Source organism: Notamacropus eugenii, chromosome 5, assembly GCF_028372415.1.
Source record: "Notamacropus eugenii isolate mMacEug1 chromosome 5, mMacEug1.pri_v2, whole genome shotgun sequence".
Lineage (NCBI taxonomy): Eukaryota > Metazoa > Chordata > Mammalia > Diprotodontia > Macropodidae > Notamacropus > Notamacropus eugenii.
In genome coordinates this window covers 213,622,884-213,645,251 of record NC_092876.1, presented here as the reverse complement: position 1 = coordinate 213,645,251, position 22,368 = coordinate 213,622,884, and the positions used below count along the sequence as shown (strand labels likewise).

The following is a 22,368-nucleotide window of genomic DNA, read 5'->3' as shown; positions in this document are numbered from 1 at the left end:
TGTTGTTTATCAATGAAGATAATTTTTCATCAGAGCATAAATAAACCATGCAAAAACTTTTTTTAAAAAAAGAGTTGGAAAGGAAACATTTAGGATGAAGGGAAGTTTGTTGCCTATGGGATGGGCATTGCAGAAGGTGCAGTGGAAAGGGTGGGTAGTATTTGATTGGAAATTTTTGGTGGGAGGTTTGAAGAGGATAGGGAACAAAGAAATGTGTGGTAGAGGTTGTAGGAAGGTTAACATCCCGATAACCTTACAGGGGATCCAGAATCACTGATGTGTAGAGCAGGTGTGAAAATATTCATCATGCTAATTTGTTTATTAACAATTTTTAAAAGACCTAAACTAAATACAGGTTTTCTCAATCTCTTTTTTTTAACAAGAGCTTTCAGGAATAAAATTTTGTCTCTGAGATTCATGTTAGATGTATGTAATATATTTTTATATGTACCCTTTATATTGTCATTGTGCTTAATATAATTTTTTATAATTCACAAGCTAACCCACATATTAATTTTGAAATTATTTTTAGACTCCTTCATTTGCTGTCCTTTGATCATATTTCCATTTATTCATTGCTATTTTTTATCGTATAATGGTCTGCAAAATCAATGCTTATAATTTCTGACTTTCTGTATTTCTTTAGAAACTATTAATACCTAAAAACAACACTAAGTTTTGTAAAACCCCAATGAAGGTTTGAATAGATAGTAAATCCCCACAGAAAAATAACAGATTGAGAAAAATATTCATGGCAAGAATAGATAGAATTGTACATCCAAAATATGTGTGAATCTTGAAAATGTGCAAAGTTAACTTCCAGGCCACAATGGAAAAATGATTAAAGAGTTTAAACAAAAAAATAAGGAAAGGAAATAGAAATTATTACTAAACAGTTGAAAGAATCTTCAAAAATAATAAAAAATGAGGAATCCAAATTAAAACCATTTCGAAGTTCCATCTCATAGCCACAAAAATGATAAATATAGTTAAGTGAAATTAGTCTCAAAGTAGGAAGGAAGGAGGAAGAAAAGGACAACAAGAAGGAGAGAACAAAAAAAGAATATAATTAACGCTAAGAATGTAAGTGAATAAGATCCAAAGATCTCAGTAAAGTGGGGTTTCAGAAATTTGGATCTACAGAGATCTATGGGTAGAATTTGGGGAGAGCAGGTTTTCTGTCAGCTTGGATAGGAAAAATAAATCTTTATTTCCACTAACACTTAGTTGTATTTCTTATCAGTTGCTTAAAAACATTAATGTATAAAATATTATTCTGTGAAAACATCTCTAGGATTTATCAGAATGCCAAAGGGGTTGATGACAGACAAAAAAGATTAAGAATATCTGTAATAATGACTTGATACGATTAAAATTTGTAATGATAATATATGCATGAGTTAATGGATGTAAATATAAATATTTATAAGTCAATTTAAATTTCTTGTAAGATATTTGTTATTGTGCTTATATTAAATCACAGTAAAAATAAGCTAAATTCTATTTTTCTATTTAGCTCTCTCCAAACACTTATAAAATTCTAAGGTTTTTAGTATTCTTTTAAAGTAAGAATACTCTTTCTTTTTCATCTCTTTCTTTTTGCAGTTTATTTATTTAAGTTTTCAACATTCATTTTCACAAAGTTTTAAGTTAGAAATTTTCCCCCTATTTCTCCCCTCACCCCGTCCCAAAATGCTGAGCATTCTGATTACCTGTATCACCAATCTGCCCTCCCTTCCAACATCCCTTCCTTCCCTTATCCCCATCTTCTCTTTTGTCCTGTAGGGCAAGATAAATTTCTATACCCCATTATCTGTATTTCTTATTTCCTAGTTGCATGCAAGAACAATTCTCAACAGTTGTTCCTAAAACTTTGAGTTCCAACTTCTCTTCCTCCTTCCCTCCCCACCCATCGCCACTGGAAAGACAAGCAGTTCAACACAGGCAATATCTGTGTAGTTTTCCAAATGACTTCCATAATAGTCGTGTTGTGTAAGACTAATTATATTTCCCTCCATCCTATCCTGCCCACTATTTCTTCTATTCTTTCTTTTGATCTTGTCCCTCCCCAAGAGTGTTGACTTCTAATTGTTCCCTCCTCGCATTGCCCTCCCTTTCATCATCCCCTCCACCCTGCTTATCCCCTTCTCCCCCATTTTCCTGTATTATAAGATAGGTTTTCACACCAAAATGAGTGTGCATTTTATTTCTTCCTTTTGTCAAATGTGATGAGAGTAAGCATCATGTCTCCTCTCTCAACTCCCCCATTTTTCCCTCCATTGAAGTATTTTTCTTGTCTCTTTTATGAGGGATAATTTGCCTCATTCCATTTCTCCCTTTCTCCTGACAATATATTCCTCTCTCACCTCTTTATTTCAGTTTTTTAGATATGATCCCATCCTGTTCAACTCACCCTGTGCTCTGTGTGTGTGTGTGTGTGTGTGTGTGCTCCCACCAACTACCCAGATACTGAAAAAAAAAGTTTCAAGAGTTACAAATATTGTCTTTCCATGTAGGAATGTAAACCATTCAACTTCACTAAGTCCCTTATGATTTCTCTTTCCTGTTTGCATTTTCATGTTTCTCTTGATTCTTGTGTTTGAAAGTCAAATTTTCTTTTCAGCTATGGTATTTTCATCAAGAATGCTTGAATTTGACTGAATCATCATTTTTTCCCCTGAAGTATTAGACTCAATTTTGCTGGGAGGGTGATTCTTGGTTTTAGTCCTAGTTCTTTTGACTTCTGGAGTATCATATTCCATGCCCTCTGATCCCTTAATGTAGAAGTTGCTAGATCTTGTGCTATCCTGATTGTATTTCCACAATACTTGAATTGTTTCTTTCTAGCTGCTTGCAATATTTTCTCCTTGACCTGGGAACTCTGGAATTTGGCCACAGTGTTCCTAGGAGTTTCTCTTTTTGGATCTCTTTCAGGCGGTGTTCTGTGGATTCCTTGAATATTTATTTTGCCCTCTGGTTCTAGAATATCAGGGCAGTTTTCCTTGATAATTTCATGAAAGATGATGTCTAGGTTCTTTTTTTGATCATGGCTTTTGGGCAGTCCCATAATTTTTAAATTGTCTCTCCTGGATCTATTTTCCAGGTCAGTTGTTTTTCCAATGAGATATTCCACATTATCTTCCATTTTTTCATTCTTTTCATTTTGCTTTGTGATTTCTTGGTTTCTCATAAAGTCATTAGCCTCCAACTGTTCCATTCCAATTTTTAAAGAACTATTTTTTTAGTGAGCTTTTGAACCTTCTTTTCCATTTGGCTAATTCAGCTTTTTAAAGCATTCTTCTCTTCATTGTCTTTTTGAATCTCTTTTGGCAGTTGAGTTAACCTGTTTTTAAAGGTGTTATTTTCTTCAGCATTTTTTTGGGTCTCCTTTAGCAAGTTTTTGGCCTGCTTTTCATGATTTTCTTGCATCTCTCTCATTTCTCTTCCCAATTTTTTCTCCACTTCTCTTACTTGATTTTCAAAATCCTTTTTGAGCTCTTCCATGGCCTAAGACTACTGAATATTTATTTTAGATGTTTGGGATACAGAAGCATTGACTTTTATGTCTTTCCCTGATGGTAAGCATTATTCTTCCTCATCCAAAAGGAAGAGAGAAGAAATTGGTTCACCAAGAAAGTAACCTTCTATAGTCTTATTTTTCCCCCTTTTTTGGGCCTTTTCCCAACCAGTTACTTGACTTTTGGGTCCTTTAACAAAAGTAGGATATACTCTGGGGGTCTGAAAGATCTCAGTTCCTCCAAGGTGGTACAATCAAACGTATACACTGGTCTGGGAGCAAGTAGAAATTTTTGTGCCCAGAATCTGAGTAATAGAGTTTCTTCTTCAGAATCACCTTGCCTCCAGTTCTGCCGAGACAGTACTGGGGGCTGAGATTCAGATAAGCTACAGGGGCAGGGCCACCATTCAGTGTGACATAAAGATCAGCTGCTCACATCCCTCAGGAGTATTAGATGGGAGCAGGACCTCTACACAGGGCTGAGGTAAGAGTCAGTTGTTCAGTGCCCCCAGGGGTTTTACTATCCAACAATGGATGCAGGCTGCTTTAGACATTGCTGTGAAAGCTGCTGCCACATGCCTGATGTGCCCACTGCCTGAGGCCAGAGCTATGGGAAGACCCTTCTCCCTTCTTGGCCTCTGAAAAAACCCTGTCACTGACCTTTGGTGCCTGTGGGTTGAGAGCTCTGTGAACTGCTGCTACTGCAACTGGGGATCCTGCCCCAAGGCCTGCTCGCATCCTCCCCCAGAGCAGCACTGTGAGGCCACGGCTGGGCTGGGCTCCACTCTGTGTCCTCTGGGACATACTTTCTGGTCGGCCTTCCAGGTCACTCTGGGCTGAAAATCTCCTCCACTATGTTGTTCTGTAGCTTCTGCTGCTCTAGAACTTGTCAAGAGTCTTTCTTTACAGTTATTTTATGGACTGTGGGGGAAGAGCTAGGATATGTGCATCTTTCTATTCCTCCATCTTGGCTCTGCCCCTCATCTCTTTCTTATTTGCTCATGATAGGGTAATGAAATCTCCAAGTATTATTATTATTTTCATATAATCTTTTTTGCAACACAAATAATTGCAAGTACAATCAAAATAAAAGCTTTGATGTCCGCATGTGGGGATTCCATAGAGGTAATTATTTAACACTCCCCTCCTGCTACTTTGCCATCCACATGTAGCATTTAGATTGTTGAATTTATAAAAGCTTTTGGGATTTACTGGATTGACAATCTCCTTCAAATTTGATTTGTATATGTAAATACCTACATCAAGCCATGTATTACTTTGTACAAATAATTTGAATTATTAAGACATGCAAAATGTTAATCTCTTTTCTTCAAAACATACCCTAAAATAAGCTAGGTATTCATTGTAAGGATGAAGCCCAATTTCCATACATACACACATATACAAACATACATGGATGTGTGATTATACACACATATAAATACACACATATTTGTGTGTGTGTGATTCTTTGTCTTGGGTGATAAATCCTATGCAATTTGGAATGGTGCACCTTTATAGGTAATGTTTTATCCCTGGCGACAGACAAAACCATCTTTTTCTTCTGGTATTAGAGATTGATAATAAATCTTTACAAGTTGAATCTGAACTTCATCCTTTTTAGGATCCTAGTGATTCTGTTTATATATAATCTACTCCATAATTTCAATATTCTTGTACATTTCACAAAAATAAAATCATCAGAATTCTTCATTCTTTACATTTTTTTTATTTTTATATTTTTTGTAGTTCAGACATTTATTTTTCTGTACAGAGAATCAATGCTAGACGCCAGGAAGGTAAAGAATTAAGGAAAATATAGTTTACAGTTTATCACTTCTAAGATTATCATTATAACAACAGTTTTGTAAACAGGTAAATAAGTTTTGATCTAGTTACAAGAACTTGGAAAGAGAAAAAAGAGGTAGTTTTTGGCCTGTACCTTATCTCTACTTCTTAATAGTTCTAATAGGAAATCATACTTATATATCAATTTCTTTGACAATTCATTCTAATAATAGCTAGTATTTATATAGCATATATTTATATAGCATCTACTATGTGCCAAGCACTTTATAAATATTCTCATTTGATCCTCACAACTTTCCTGGGAGGTACGTGCTGTTATTGTCCCCATATTTTACAGTTGGGGAAGCAGATTGACAGAATTCAAGCGACTTGCCCAAGGTCACACAGGTACTGAGTCTGAGGCCAGAATTGAACTCAGGTCTGCTTGATTCTAGGACCAGTACTCTACCTCACCACCTAATTACTTGGGAGCCTTAGAGTAAACTGGATAAAAAATGCTTATCAGTTAAAATTTCTAAAGGTTAAGAGAAGTCCATGAAAAATATTGGGGGAGAAAAGCCAATATATGACTATAAAACCACAATTTAAGAGATTAAGCTTTTGTTTTATAAAATGTTAAACCTCAGACCATACAGGGAAATAAGAGGTTTGTATTAAAACCCATATCTTCTGATATATTTATTAGACCTGCTTTCTCTTAAACTCAATCATCTTTGCCTTTCTCCTTAGATTTAAATCACCACTGAGTAGGGGTTTAGCATTGTCCCCAGAAAGGCAAAAATAAAAATATAGGTAAAATGGGAAGAATTCCCTTAACCTCCTATTCTCACAGTAGAGCAGCTCAGTTTCTTGGATTTGTCCATGAGTTGAAAGTAAGGAAATGGCCTCCAGCTAGGTTTCAACTGAGATGAAGTATGACAATACACGAGGTCCGTACCTTAGGCCTATGAGGGAGAAGTAGTTAAGAACCTTTATTTTGCTCTTACCGGGAACACTGGTACTGCTTTCTGTTTAGGTAAAATCATTTTTATATACCCACAACCAAAAGAAAATTTCCAAGATATGTCAGTCTCACTTGGGCTGCTTATTTCCACAAAGAGCATGGAGGAAGAAAAAGTACTTTGCATTATATTCTGCTGTGGCCAAGCAGTGGGCAACTTCCTGGTTACATTTGCACATCATTTCTTGGCACTTGTTCAGGTTGGCACCACATTCTACCTTCTGGTCTCTGCATTCCCAATTATAGCGTTCCATCTTGGGGGAACAGCCAGCCTCCTCAACCTTGTTATTACAGCAGTCATGTTTTTGGTAGCACCAGTCACTTTTGTCCCAGGGCCAGTCAGTTCCTCCAATACCACAATAGCAGCCATAGCTCATAAAAGCCAGTGCTGAGCAGCTTGTGGCAGAGTTGAGAGCTCCTTTCAGATCTAAGAGTCCCTTCTGATGCACATGAGATTTCCCTGAAACCTGTACTTTGGGAGCCTTCCTAACAGGCATATTTCAAGTAGTTGGTAGTTGGGAAGAAGTAGAGATCTCAGCCAGGGAAAGCAGTTGAGAAGGGCAGTAGTAGCAGGGGAACAAGTTCCATCTCATCTGGGCTGCAGGTATAAGTGCCGCTCTGGATGGCTGACCCCCCCCATTCTTATTGACTAATAATGTTTGAGGTATCAAAATCAGGGGCAAGAGTCTTAAGGCCTCTGATCTTTGACTTTCTCATTTATAAAATAGGCTTAATGACACAATTTTTTGTGGCTGTCTCAAAAGGTTATTGTGAGATTTAAAAGACAGAATGTGTATAAAGTGATCTACAAAGTTTAAAGCATTGTAAAAGTGTCAATTATTATTTAAAAAATCTAATTTCTCTCTATTTCTGTCATCTTTTTTAATGTTATCAAGATTTTAAAAAATGGTTGTGTTGTCATTTGATTTTGCTGTCTCTCCTGCTTATTCAGTCATTTTAATGGTCAGCAGAAGCAATTTTATTTCAATGTGAATTCACAAATGTATTTACACTTTCCATAGACATTTCCATTAAAATTACTTTTGTTGCTATTTTGCTTGTTACTCTATAAATAGGAGTCATCTTTATTGATAACTACTGTGTATTTACTGATATCCATTTCTTTTCCTTTTCACTTTCAGTGTGCTTTTTCATTCAAACTGAGTTGTTTTACCTCAGTAAAAAAAATAGAGCTTCATTTCTATAATACTTATCCATGATAATTGCTTTTGATTCCTATCTTATTGTAGTATCTTGAAATTAGTGCATTCCACATTATCCATTTATTTCATTGGAGGTTTTTGTTACTATGTATGTTTTCCTATTCACTTGTTTCCCCTCTCCTTAATCTTTGCTTCCACTATTTTCTTTTCTAGGTGGCAATTCTATTTGAAGAACTTCAGTTAATGATCTACTCCTCAATTCTCAGTTTGCAGGTGTCTCTGTCAGTGTTCTAGAACAGGAGGTTAGGATGCTATGATGCTTTATAAACTATCACTTTGATAGTTTTCCATGAATCTTGGAACTTATATATTCTTCATCTTTTTAATCAGTTCTGCAACTGTAGAGATATAGTCTGATAGTAAATTTAATGTTTACTTGTTTTCCTTTCACATTTTCATCAAAGAGATTTTATGTCTATGAGAAAGCAGGTTAGTGTCTTCAGTCATCTTTAATATACGTGAATATTTTAAAGTTTGTTGACTTCATGCCTTTTAAATTTACCCTAATACTTATTTTTCTATAGGGATTTGGTAATTTCTGACTATTCTTCTTGATTTTATTTCCTAACTGTTATTTCTATATCCTTAGAGAGCTTATAAGGTATTCTTCTACTACATTCTAGATATGACAAGTTTGCTGACATTATAGAAAACAGGTACAATATTTATTTACACATTTTTCTCCATACAGTTTCATCCATAAAACACTTTCAGAATGAACTCACTCAATTGAACATCATGCCAAGATATCTGAAGATTTATTTAAATTGCCATTGTGTTTGTTCCCATTTTATGAATCAATACTTTTATGATATTCCATCATTCTTCTACATACTACTTTCCAAATGAACTTGTACTATAATCCAATATTTCCTTTTGATTTCGTGCCTCAACTACTATAAAAGAAACACATTATTTACTCACCAGGTGATTTCTATAGCTTTTTGGCCTCCTTGTCATATTTTAATGGTTTAAAATTTTCTAAGAAGCTGTGATAATGAGAGTAAATGTTTTCTTGTTTTTGTTTACTTTCCATTTCTCAAAATAAGCACGTTACTTAAATAAAGGAGGTTTGGTCTGATGTAATTTTGTGAAAAATCTTTTTTAATTTCTTCAAATGTTTTGTTAATTTTTGTCTTTGTTTGAAATACCAAAGGGAAAACAAAACAACAAAAAAATGCATTCACCACTGTGCTAAGATCATTACAAATATTTTCATTTTATCTTCACAACAACTTTGTGAGGTAGGTTCTGCTATGACCTCCATTTTATATTTTAATAAACTGATGTGCACAGAGGTTAAATGATGTACCTAGTGTCACATAACTAGTAAGTGTTTGAGTCTGGTTTTGAACTCAATTCTTCCTGACTCCAGACACAGGAATCTAATCCACTCTACCACCTAGAGGGGGTGGTGTCAGATATTCAAAAGATCTTGAAAATACTGTGGTAGCTATAACCATAGTATTTTTATCTCTTAAGGCATAGGGCTTTTAAAGTGGCCATGATTAGGAGAAAGGAAAAATTAAAAAAAAAAAACAAAACAACAACAAAAAAAACCCTCTGTCATTCCACAGTGTAGTTGAGAAAGTTATCATCATCTACAGGAAGAAGGAAGAACTATTTCACTCAATTTACTTCTTTTATCCCCTTGTACCATGGAGAATTTTTTTTTGGACTAGGAAACAAGCACAAAAATGTTAACAGGACACTGAAAAACAAGATAAGGGGAAATGAAGTAAAAGATTACCCAACTGTTCTCAATTACTTTAAATGATCAATTGCAGTACTAAAAATATAAGAGATTTATTGTGTCATTATTGGTGATTTCAAAAATTTTGGCTCAGAGTTTACCTCTGAGCCAATGCTCAAGTTTCATAATTCAAGAGTACCCTATATCAATGGGAAATACATCTTACTGAACAGGACAATTGGAAGAAAAATAATCGGGCGGAGCCAAGATGGCGAAGTAGAAAGACACACATACACATAGCTCCGAACCCACAAACCACAGAACAGCAGAGGGGACTAATCCAGGGCGAATTCTGCACCCAGAGACCACGGAATATTGGAGCGAGGGAGATTTCTGTTCCGGAGAGACCTGCAAACCTCTCACGGGGGCACCTTCGCGCCGGGGACTGGGCGCCGGGGCGGGAAGAGGAAAGCAGCCCTGCCCCGGCAGCGACACCGTGGGAAAGAGATCCGAGAGGGCTGCAGAACGGAGTCTCCAGTGGCCACGCGGGTCCCCCCACCCACAGAGGGACCTGCAAACCTCTCGCAAAAGGTCCGTTTCGCTGCAGAAGCGGTGCCCAGCCCGGACCTGCGGCGGCGACGGTGGCCGCGGCTCCGAGAGACAAAGTTCTGAGAGGGATCCAGAGGCAGGATCTTCAGCAGCTGCACGGGCCCCCCACCAACAAGTGACTGATGGGGGTAGGTGAGAGAGTCTCTTTGGCGGGTTGAGAGGGGAGTGAGGTGCCCCCATGGCTCGGGCCCCCCCGGGAGGTGGGGGCTGAGAGGCAGCTGCGGACGGGGGCTCCCCAAACGGATGGGAGCCTGGATCCATTGTGGAAGGTCTGTGCATAAACCTCCTGAGGTAATTGAGCCAGAGAGGCGGCCCTGCCCCTGACCTCAGCACCTGAACTTAATTCTCACACTGAATAGCAGCACTGCCCCCGCCAAAAATCCTAAGGTGGGAAGCAGCATTTGAATCTCAGTCCCCAAACGCTGGCTGGGAGGACCAGGAGGCGAGGAGGGTGTGAGGAGAACATTCAGAGGTCAGGTCACTGGTTGGGGAGAATGCCCAGAAAAGGGAAAAGAAATAAAACTATTGAAGGGTATTTTCTCCGAGAAAAGACACTTCCTCCCTTCCTTTCTGAAGGGGAGGAACAATGCTTGCCATCAGGCAAAGACACAGAAATTGAGGATTCTGTGTCCCAGCCCACCCAATGGGCTCGGGTCATGGAAGAGCTCAAGAGGAATTTTGAAAATCAAGTTAGAGAGATGGAGGAAAGACTGGGAAGGGAAATGAGAGGGATAAGGGAGAAGCATGAAAAACAGATCAGCTCCCTGCTAAAGGAGAACCAAAAAAATCTTGAAGAAATTGGCACCTTGGGAACTAGCCTAACTCAGCTGGCAAGGGAGGTGCAAGGGGCCAATGAGGAGAAGAATGCTTTCAAAAGCAGAATTAACCAAATGGAAAAGGAGATTCAAAAGCTTACTGAAGAAAATAGATCTCTCAAATCTGGAATGGTACAGATGGAAGCTTTGGACTTTTCGAGAAAGACATATCTCAGAACATACTGCGCAGATTTGAAAAATGGAAGATAATGTGAAATATCTTATTGGAAAAACAACTGACCTGGAAAATAGAATCAGGAGAGACAATGTAAAAATTCTGAGACTACCTGAAAACCATGATCAAAAGAAGAGCCTAGACATCATCTTCCATGAAATTATCAAGGAAAACTGCCCTGAGATTCTAGAACCAGAAGGCAAAATAAATATTCAAGGAATCCGCAGAACACCACATGAAAGAGATCCAAAAAGAGAAACTCCTAGGAGCATTGTGGCCAAATTCTAGAATTCCCAGGTGAAGGAGAAAATACTGCAAGCAGCTAGAAAGAAACAATTCAAGTATTGTGGAAATACAATCAGGATAGTACAAGATCTGGCACCTTCTACATTGAGGGATAGAAGGGAATGGAATAGGATATTCCAGAAGTCAAAGGAACTAGGACTGAAGCCAAGAATCACCTACCCAGCAAAACTGAGTAAAATACTTCAGGAGAAAAAATGGTCTTTCAATGAAATAGAAGACTTCCAAATTTTCCTGATGAAAAGACCAGAGCTGGAAAGAAAATTTGACTTTCTAACACAAGAATGAAGAGAACCATAAAAAGGCGAACAGCAAAGAGAAATCATAAGGGACTTACTAAAGTTGAACTGTTTACATTCCTACATGGAAAGACAATATTTATAACTCTTGAAACATTTCAGTATCTGAGCACTGGGTGGGAGTACACACACACAAACATGCACACACGCACACATACATAGAGAGAGAATGCACAGAGTGAATTGAAGAGGATGGGATCATATACTAAAAAAAAAAATGAAATCAAGCAGTGAGAGAGAAATATTGGGAGGAGAAAGGGAGAAGTTATATGGGGCAAATTATCTCTGATGAAAGAGGCAAGCAAAAGACTTATTAGTGGTTGGATAAAGAGGGGAGGCAAGAGAAAAACATGAGATCTACTCTCATCACATTCCACTAAAGGAAAGAATATAATGCACACTCATTCTTATAGGAAAACCTATCTCATAATACAGGAGAGTGGGGGACAGGGGCACAAGCAGGATGGGGGGGAGGATAGAGGGGAGGGCATGGGGAGGAGAATGCAATACGAGGTCGACACTCATGGGGAGGGAAAGGACCATAAGATAATAGAAGTAATGGGGGACAGGACAGGATGGAGGGAAATATAGTTAGTCTTATACAACACAACTAGTATGGAAATCATTTGCAAAACTAAACAGATACGGCCTATATTGAACTGCCTGTCTTCCAAGGGGAAGGGGTTGAGAGGGAGGGAGCTAAAGAAGTTGGAACTCAAAGTGTTAGGACCAATTGTAATGTTCTTACCACTGGGTAAGAAGAAACACAGGTTAAGGGGTCAAGAAAGCTATCCGGCCCTACAGGACAAAAGAGAAGACGGAGACAAGGGCAGGGAGGGAGGATAGAAGAGAGAGCAGATAGGTCACAGGGGCAATTAGAAAACTTGGGTCTGGGGGGGGAGGGGGAAAAAAGGGGAGAAAATTTGTAACCCAAAATTGTGTGAAAATAAATGTTAAAAGTTTAATAAAAAAAAAAAAAGATAAAAACGAAAAATAATCAAGGAATAGGGTGACAACAAGAGAGTGGGCAAATTAAAGGTGCTATTAGAAAAATGAGACCCTTAAAAGGGATCAAGGGAAAAAATAAATAGAATATGATTGAAAGAAATGAACACCAATTATAATTATGAATATGAATACAATGAATATTCTTAAAATGAGAAAGTATAATAGAATGGTTAGAAACAACAATCCAACATTATTGTTTTTATCCCATAATTTTTAAATTGTCTCTCCTGGATCTATTTTCCAGGTCAGTTGTTTTTCCAATGAGATATTTCACATTATCTTCCATTTTTTCATTCTTTTGGTTTTGTTTTGTGATTTCTTGGTTTCTCACAAAGTCATTAGCCTGCATCTGTTCCATTCTAATTCTGAAAGAACTATTTTCTTCAGTGAGCTTTAGAACTTCCTTTTCCATTTGGCTAATTCTGCTTTTGAAAGCATTCTTCTCCTCATTGGCTTTTTGAACCTCTTTTGCCAATTGAGTTAGCCTATTTTTCAAGGTGTTACTTTCTTCAGCATTTTTTTGGTTCTCCTTTAGCAGGGAGCTGATCTGCTTTTCATGCTTCTCTTTCATCCCTCTCATTTCTCTTCCCAGTTTTTCCTCCACCTCTCTTACTTGATTTTCAAAATCCTTTTTGAGCTCTTCCATGGCCTGAGCCAATGGAATATTTATTTTGGATGTGTGGGATACAGAAGCCTTGACTTCTGTGTCTTTCCCTGATGGTAAGCATTGTTCTTCCTCATCCAAAAGGAAGGGAGGAATTATCTGTTCACCAAGAAAATAGCCTTCTATAGTCTTATTTTTTTCCCTTTTCTGTGCATTTTCCCAGCCAGTGACTTGACTTCTGAGCTTTCTTTCCACCCCCACCTCACCTACAGATCTGCCCAGACAGCAATTGGGGTCTGAGATTCAAATGCTGCTTCCCATCCTCAGGGCTTTGGTCGGGTGCAGGGCTGCTATTCAGTGTGAGATCAAGTTCAGGTGCTCAGGTGGGGGCAGGGCTGCCACTCGGGGCTCAGTTCCCTCAGGGGGTTTATGTGGGGACCTTCAACAATGGATCTGGAGGGGCGGAGCCAAGATGGCGGAGTAGAAAGACGCACATACACATAGCTCTGAACCCACAACCCATAGAATGGCTACAGGGAAGTAACTCACGGCGAATTCCGCACCCAGAGGCCACGGAACATTGGAGCGAGGGAGATTTCTGTTCCAGAGGGACCTGCAAACCTCTCGCGGGGGGTCCTTCGCGCTGCGGACTGGGCGCCGGGACTCGGAGCTGAGTGCAGCCCTGCCGCGGCCGCGGCACCGAGAGGAAAAGATCCGAGCAGGCTTCACAGACAGGATCTCCAGCGGCCACGCGGGTCCCTCCACCCACAGAGGGATCTGCAAACCTCTCGCAAAAGGTCCGTCGCGCTGCAGACACAAAGCCCAGCCCAGACCTGCTGCGGCCACGGCTGCGGCACCGAGAGAAACAGATCCGAGCAGGCTTCAGGGACGGGATCTCCAGCGGCCGCACAAGTCCCTCCACCCACAGGTGACAGGGGTGGGTGAGAGAGTCTCTTTGGCGGGTCGAGAGGGGAGTGGGGTGCCCCCATAATACAGCCCCCCCCCCCCGGGAGGTAGAAGCTGAGAGGCGGCTGCAGACAGGGGCTCCCCAAGCGGGCGGGAGCCTGAATCCTTTGCGGAAGGTCTGTGCATAAACCCCCTGAGGGAACTGAGCCTGAGAGGTGGCCCTGCCCCAATCTCAGCACCAGATCATAATCTCATACTGAATAGCAGCCCTGCCCCCGCCAAAAGCCCTGAGGCTGGAAGCAGCATTTGAATCTCAGACCACAAACACTGGCTGGGAGGATCAGGAGGTGAGGTGGGTGTGAGAAAAATATTCAGAGGTCAAGTCACTGGCTGGGAAAATGCCCAGAAAAGGGAAAAGAAATAAGACTATAGAAGGTTACTTTCTTGGCGAACAGGCATTTCCTCCCTTCCTTTCTGATGAGGAAGAACAATGCTTACCATCAGGCAAAGACACAGAAATCAAGGCTTCTGTGTCCCAGCCCACCCAATGGGCTCAGGCCATGGAAGAGCTCAAAAAGAATTTTGAAAATCAAGTTAGAGAGGTGGAGGAAAAGCTGGGAAGAGAAATGAGAGACATGAAGTCAAAGCATGAACAGCAGATCAGCTCCCTGCTAAGGGAGACCCAAAAAAATGTTGAAGAAATTAACACCTTGAAAACTAGCCTAACTCAATTGGCAAAAGAGGTTCAAAAAGCCAATGAGGAGAAGAATGCTTTCAAAAGCAGAATTAGCCAAATGGAAAAGGAGATTCAAAAGCTCACTGAAGAAAATAGTTCTTTCAAAATTAGAATGGCACAGATGGAGGCTAATGACTTTATGCAAAACCAAGAAATCACAGAACAAAGAGAGAAGAATGGAAAAATGGAAGATAATGTGAAATATCTCATTGGAAAAACAACAGACCTGGAAAATAGATCCAGGAGAGACAATTTAAAAATTATGGGACTACCTGAAAGCCATGATCAAAAGAAGAGCCTAGACATCATCTTTCATGAAATTATCAAGGAAAACTGCCCTGAGATTCTAGAACCAGAGGGCAAAATAAATATTCAAGGAATCCACAGAACACCGCCTGAAAGAGATCCAAAAAGAGAAACTCCTAGGAACATTGTGGCCAAATTCCAGAGTTCCCAGGTCAAGGAGAAAATACTGCAGGCAGCTAGAAAGAAACAATTCAAGTATTGTGGAAATACAATCAGGATAACACAAGATCTAGCAGCCTCTACATTAAGGGATCGAAGGGCATGGAACAGTATATTCCAGAAGTCAAAGGAACTAGGACTAAAACCAAGAATCACCTACCCAGCAAAACTGAGTATAATACTTCAGGGGAAAAAATGGTCTTTCAATGAAATAGAGGATTTTCAAGTATTCTTGATGAAAAGACCAGAGCTGAAAAGAAAATTTGACTTTCAAACACAAGAATGAAGAGAACCATGAAAAGGTGAACAGCAAAGTGAAGTCATAAGGGACTTACTAAAGCTGAACTGTTTACATTCCTACATGGAAAGACAATATTTGTAACTCTTGAAACATTTCAGTATCTGGGTACTGGGTGGGATTACACATGCACACACGCTCACATACATAGAGACAGAGTGCACAGAGTGAATTGAATAGGATGGGATCATATCTTTAAAACAAGATGAAATCAAGCAGTGAGAGAGAAATATATTGGGAGGAGAAAGGGAGAAATTGAATGGGGCAGGTTATCTCTCATAAAAGAGGCAATCAAAAGACTCATTAGTGGAGGGATAAAGAGGGGAGGTGAGAGAAAAACATGAAGTCTACTCTCATCACATTCCACTAAAGAAAAGAATAAAGTGCACACTCATTTTGGTAGGAAAACCTATCTCACAATACAGGAAAGTGGGGGATAAGGGGACAAGCAGGGTGGGGGTGATGATAGAAGGGAGGGCATGAGGAGGAGAGTGCAATTTGAGGTCGATACTCATGGGGAGGGATAGGATCAAAAGAGAATAGAAGTAATGGGGGACAGGATAGGATGGAGGGAAATATAGTTAGTCCTATACAACACAACTATTATGGCAGTCATTTGCAAAACTACACAGATATGGCCTATATTGAATTGCTTGCCTTCCAAAGGGAAGGGGTGGGGAGGGAGGGAGGAAGAGAAGTTGGAACTCAAAGTGTTAGGATCAACTGTCGAGTAATGTTCTTGCCACCAGGAAATAAGAAAAACAGGTAAAGGGGTATAGAAAGCTATCTGCCCCTACAGGACAAAAGAGAAGATGGAGACAAGGGCAGTGAGGGATGATAGAAGAGAGAGCAAATTGGTCATAGGGGCAATTAGAATGCTTGGTGTTTGGGGGGGGAGGGGATAAAAGGGGAGAAAATTTGTAACCCAAAATTTTGTGAAAATGAATGTTAAAAGTTAAATAAATAAATTTAATAATAATAAATAAATAAATAAATAAATAAATTTCAAAAAAAAAAAAAAAAAAAACAATGGATCTGGACTCCTGCCTGCTTGGGGAGCCCTTGTCTGCTGTCTCCTGAGGGGGCCTGAGTTACGGAGACACCCCATTCCCCTCTTGTCTGTCACCTGTTAGTGGAGGGACCTGCATGGCTGCTGGAGATTCTGTCCCTGAAGCCAGCTGGGATCTGCTCCACCCCATGCTGGGTGGCCAAGGCAGGGCTGGGCTCTGCTCCAGGTCCAGTGTGTGATGGACATTTCACATCAGGTTTTCAGGGCTCTCTGGAACAGAAATCTCATCTGCTCCATTGTTCTGTGGCTTCTGCTGCTCCAGAATTTATTGGGAGTTCTTCTTTACAGATCTTTTATGGGATGTGGGTTTGGAGCTAGCATATGTGTGTCTTTCTACTCCGCCATCTTGGCTCCTCCCCCCAACAGTATTGTTTTTATGAGAAACACACTTAAAACAGGAAGAGACACTCAGGCAAGAACTAAATAGGCAATCTATATTTTGTTAAAAGATGAAAAATCTGTGTGCAATGAATTAATATTAATTATTTAGTGAATATTTTACTGATCAGTAAAAAAATGCAATAAAATTACATCAAAAAAATGACCTTTGAATGAAAAAATAAAGTGAATGGGAAAATGAACAATTAAATATAACTAATTTAAAGATCAAAGAAAATAAACAATGAGATTCATTAAAGATAATGACAAAAATTAGACAACATAACAAAATTTGTAGGGTATAGTCAACTCAGTAATTAAAAGGAATATCATAGCTGTACTTTGTCTGAACAAAAAAAGAGCAGATCAACAAATTAGGCCTGGAGCTAAAAAGCCAACTAGAAAAGCAACAAATTAAATAACTTCAACTAAATGCCAGGATAGAAATCATGATGATCAAAAAATAGATTAACAAAATTGAAATACTTTTGACTTAATAAAAAGAACTGTTTTATGAAAAAGATAATAAACTGGATAATGTACTAACAAAGTTGATTAAGAAAAAGAAAGGAACATATCCAGTAACAAACTCAAAAAGTGAGTTTACAATCAATGAAGAAATAAAACCAATTATTAGAAACTATTCCGTGCAACATACATTCATTAAAATGACAATTTTAAAATATGAATTTTTACAAAAATGTGAACTGCCCAATGTAATAGAACAGATGATGTAATAAACCTATTTTAGAAAATGAAATTAAGCTACAAGTGAACTTCTGAAGTGAAACAAAAAAGACCAGATAGGGTTACAAGTGAATTCTTCCAAAATTTTAAAGAATAATTAATTTCAATATTACACAAAGTGCTTGAAAAAAAGTTAAAAAGGAATCCTAAAATGTCTTTTATTACACAAACATGGTTTTATTATTTTATTTTTAGAATTTATTGTGAACTTAAAAGAAGGAAAAAAAAACATTTCTACAATAGAACATGAAAAAATATTATGTGGAACTGTGAATCTTCATTACACACTGCTCACTTTTTAAAAAATTACATAATAAATTTTATATATTATTTAAAATTTTTCTATCTCCCAGAAAACTATGGCATACAATGAATAAAATTTTAGGGGAGGAAAAACTCAACACAACTCACAGAAACTTTGGGAAAAGTTCAAAATATGTGAAATGTCTAACATGTGGAACTCCCACTTTCAGAAAAATATGGCTTGGGCTTGCTTTTCTTATTTCTCCTTATTTTAAGCTTGCTTAACCATTATAATTTTGTTACATTTACTTTTTTATTTTTTCTGTTGTTCTTTGCAATTAACGTGCACATTCTTTTCCTGCTCTGCTTACATCTCTGTGCATTATCATAGATATCTTTCCAAACTTCTTTGTGTTCCTCACACCCAACTTTTTCCTTTTTTGTTTTTTGTTTTTACATAGCGATATTCTGTTATGTTCATGTATGTTTAATCATTGCCTCAAATGATGAGCATTTACTTTATTTCTAATTCTTGGCTATCATAAAAAGTGCTTTTTTGCTGTATATGGAGACTTTCTTCTTATTGACGGCTTCCATGGTGTATATTTTGTAATAGTGTCTGGTTCAAAGGGCATGTCTGTTTTTATCACTTAAATTGAAATTTCTTTCTTTTGGAAAGCAGTTTTGTTTTTACCCTTTCATTTGTATTCATATTATTATTAGTGCTTTGAAGAATTTTTTTTCATGTTTGTGGATACTTACCTATTCTTATTTGGTGAACAGGTTAATCATATATTTTGACAAAATACCTATCAGCAATGGCTATCAGTCACATATTTGTATGTTTGTGTGTATGTATATTGTTTATGAATCTTTGATACCAAACACTTATCACAGAAATTTGAGACAAAGGTTTTCCCTCATTTGACTGTCTTATCTGAAATATATTAACTTTTTCCTGTTCAGGAGTGTTTTACTCTCAAGTAATACAAGTTATGCATTTTGTCTCTTTTCCAGTTAAGATTATGTCTCTTTTCCATAGTTGTAAGAGGTATATGCTGTGTTGGTCTAAGCCTAATCTCTTCCAGACTACTTTCCAGTTTTCCCATTTGATTTCATCAAATAAGGAGTTTTCTTTCCCTAGGTAATTTATGATTTCACTGTATAAAAATACTGGGTTACTTAGTTTTATTGCTGCTGATTCCCCCTTGCCTATTCTGTTGAAATGATCTATTTTTTTTAATCAACATTTCTTTTATGGCTGCTGTTGTTTAATATACCAAGAGGTCTGGGAATACTATTCCACTCTCATCCTTACTACTTTCCATCATTTCCCTGGATATTTTAGTTGTTTTTTTTTTTTTCTAAATGAATTTTGCTGTTACTTTATCAAATTAAATAAAGTATCCCTTGGCAAATTGTTTGGTATAGCACTAAAATTTTAATTTAACTTAGGTAATAGTCATTTTTCCCTGTGTTGACATGGCTTATCCATAAACACTGACTATTCTTATAGCTTTAAAAGTTGTTCTTTACTTTTTAAGGAGGATTTTGTAATTAAATCTATATAACTTTTGTGTGCATTGATAGTTACATCTCCAGATAGTTTGTACATTTTGTAGTTATTTGAACTAACTTTCCCTTTCTTCTATTGCATCTTATGCTTTGTTATTATTATGTAGAAATATGGCTGATTAGGGGGCATCACATTTGAAGCTTATAATATTGCTGAAGTTATTAATTGGATCAATTAGCAGCTTTGATGATTCCCAAGGATTTTCCAAGTAAGCCATCACATCATGAACAAATAAGGATAATTTTATCCTGTCGCTACCTATGTCATGCCTTTAATTTCCTTCTTTTATCTTATTCCTGCTGCTAGCATTTCCAGGACTATATCAAACAATAAATGGGAATGTGGGCCTTCTTCTTTCATGCTCTTATTTATAGGAAAGAGTACAGTGTACTCCCATTGAATATGAAGCTTTCTTTTGGTGTTCTATAGATGTTTTATATGTCATGTTTAAAGATCTATCTCTGATTATATTTTATATGGATTTTGGTATAATAGTGGTATACTTTGTCAAAATATTTTCTTCATCTATTAAGATGATCATGACATTGTGGAAGTTTTAATTTTTAATATGATTGATCATGTTGTTTCCCTCATGTTGAACTATTACAGCTCATATAAACACCACTTGGTAATAATGAATGATTTCTGGGGTAAATCACTGTAGTTTATTTGACAGGCTTTTCACAAAAATTGTCTGAGTCAGTTTTCATTAATTATGTTGACTTAAAGGTTTCTTTCTGTGTTTCCTTTCTTTTCTTTGATGTTTATGTATTAGGATTATATTTGTGTAAAGAAGGGATTCTGGGAGGATACTGTCTTTCTAAGTTTTTCAGAATAATTTTTAAAGGATAGCTACTAACTCTTCTTTCAAAGTTTGATAGAATTCTCTTGTGTATCCATCAGGACCAGAATTATTTTGTTCGTTTATTTATTTTGGTTTTTGGAAGTTTTTTTTACAGCTGGGATTGGGTTAACATCTCAAACATGCCTCATGATAGTTTGGATATTTTATGTTTTTGAAGATATTCTTCCATTGCTTTCATGTTCTTGGTTTTAGCATAGCTGTGAAATTGTGTTCTGATTTTTTAATTCTGTTTTTGCTGTGATTCCATGTTATTTCCTAATTTATTAATTTGACTTTTTTCTCTTTAAATCAGGTTAGCTAATGGTTTAGCAATTTTATTTGTCTTTTCAGAAAAAGAGCTTTTACTCTTACTTATCAATTTCTATTGTTTTAATTTCCAAGTTCTCTTTCCTTTCCAATTTTAATATTTTCTCTTTTGTGCTTATATTAGTTTCTTTTGTTGGCTTTCAAAATTTTAAAATGCATATTCAACTCATTATCCTTTTTTCCCTGTATTATTCATTTATGTTTGTAAGGAGGTTATCTTTTCCCCAAGGACTGCTTTAGCAGAATCTCTGCAATTTTGTTAAATTGTTTTATTATCATTATTTTCTTTTATATAGGTATCTATTGTTTCTATAAACTATTCTTTGACTCTCATTATTTAGCATTTTATTGTTAAATCTCCATTTGTGGAGCCTATGGTCCTGAGGAGACATGTGACCTTTTGACTGAGTCCAAGTTCTACAGAACAAATCCTTTTATTAAGGAAATTTTTTTCTGTGAAATGTGAATTCAGTTAAAGGGCTGCAGTTGATGACCTAGAGGACCACATTTGGCCTCAAGACTGCAGGTTACCCACCCCTGCTTCACATATATTCCACTCCCTTAGTTGCCTCTCCACTCTGTTAAATGGTTAGATGGTAAAACAATGAATTCTTCCTAATGTCTTCCTTTATAAAGGACTTAGAACTTTGCAGAAAACTTCCTTTTCTATTAGCAGCTCTGTTTGGTTTCATGCAATGAAACATCAGGTCCCCTTGCTAGGTACCCCATAGGGTCCCTGCCTACCTATCCCATATTTTTCAGCTTTCTTTTATGTGTTGTTTTCCCTCCATTAGACTGTAAGCTTCTTGAGGGTAGGGTCCATTTTTCTTATTTGTGTCCTGAGTATTTAACACGGTGCCTGGCATATAGTGTGTGTTTAATAAATGCTTATTGAGTTGATATGTATCACCACTGTTATTTCCTGAGAATACAAAGACTGAAGAGAAAGTAGCCACTACCCTCATTTAGTTGTTTGAGAGATACTATTATTTAAAAAGATAAGCATATACAAAATAATCTGAGGACATGAAAATCTTCTAAATGAAATGGGACATTCACTGAGGCACGAAGAAATCTAGGATTGTATATTTAGCGCCAGAATTGCTCAAAGAGGTTTTCTAAAGCAACTCCCTCATTTTGTAGGCAAAGGAAAGTGAAGTGCAGAGAGGGTATTTGACATTTTATTTCCAATGCAATATTCATAGCACCAAAGGTGACTATGAATATGCTGGTGTAGTTCTGAATCACAAAGTATAACAGACCTTCCATATAGAAGGCAAGAAAAACATTTATTCAGACAACAGAAAGCCAAAAAAAGTGAATACACATTAGCACTGCAGGGGACGAACTCATTCCCAAACCTTCCCCCCAGTCCCTTCTGGTGTGGCCTTCCCACAAACAAACACAAGACTACCTTTGCCTGCCTGTGTCCTCTCTCCTCCACCCCAAACCACTCTCACCAAATCTCTCCCAGTTCTACTCCACTCTCCCTGTTCCACCTGTTCAACAAGCTCCTCCTACCACATGTGACTTAGACTTCCATGTGATTTAAGCAGGTCACATGGGCCTATTAATGAATGGGAAATATCTTCCCATTTAAATTACCATTACATTCAGCCCCCAGATCTTTCATATTCATTATGTAGATCAGTAGGACAACTGGCATTAACTGAATTGTAACAGGGATAACAGAAAATAAGCATATTAAACAATATCTTAGGCAA

The 22,368-nt window shown here is 37.6% G+C and overlaps 1 pseudogene; it reads right to left on the bottom strand.

Moving 5' to 3' along the window:
* Window positions 1-6,397: 6,397 nt before the first annotated feature.
* LOC140507800 (group 10 secretory phospholipase A2 pseudogene) lies at window positions 6,398-6,823 on the bottom strand (annotated as a pseudogene).
* Window positions 6,824-22,368: the final 15,545 nt, after the last annotated feature.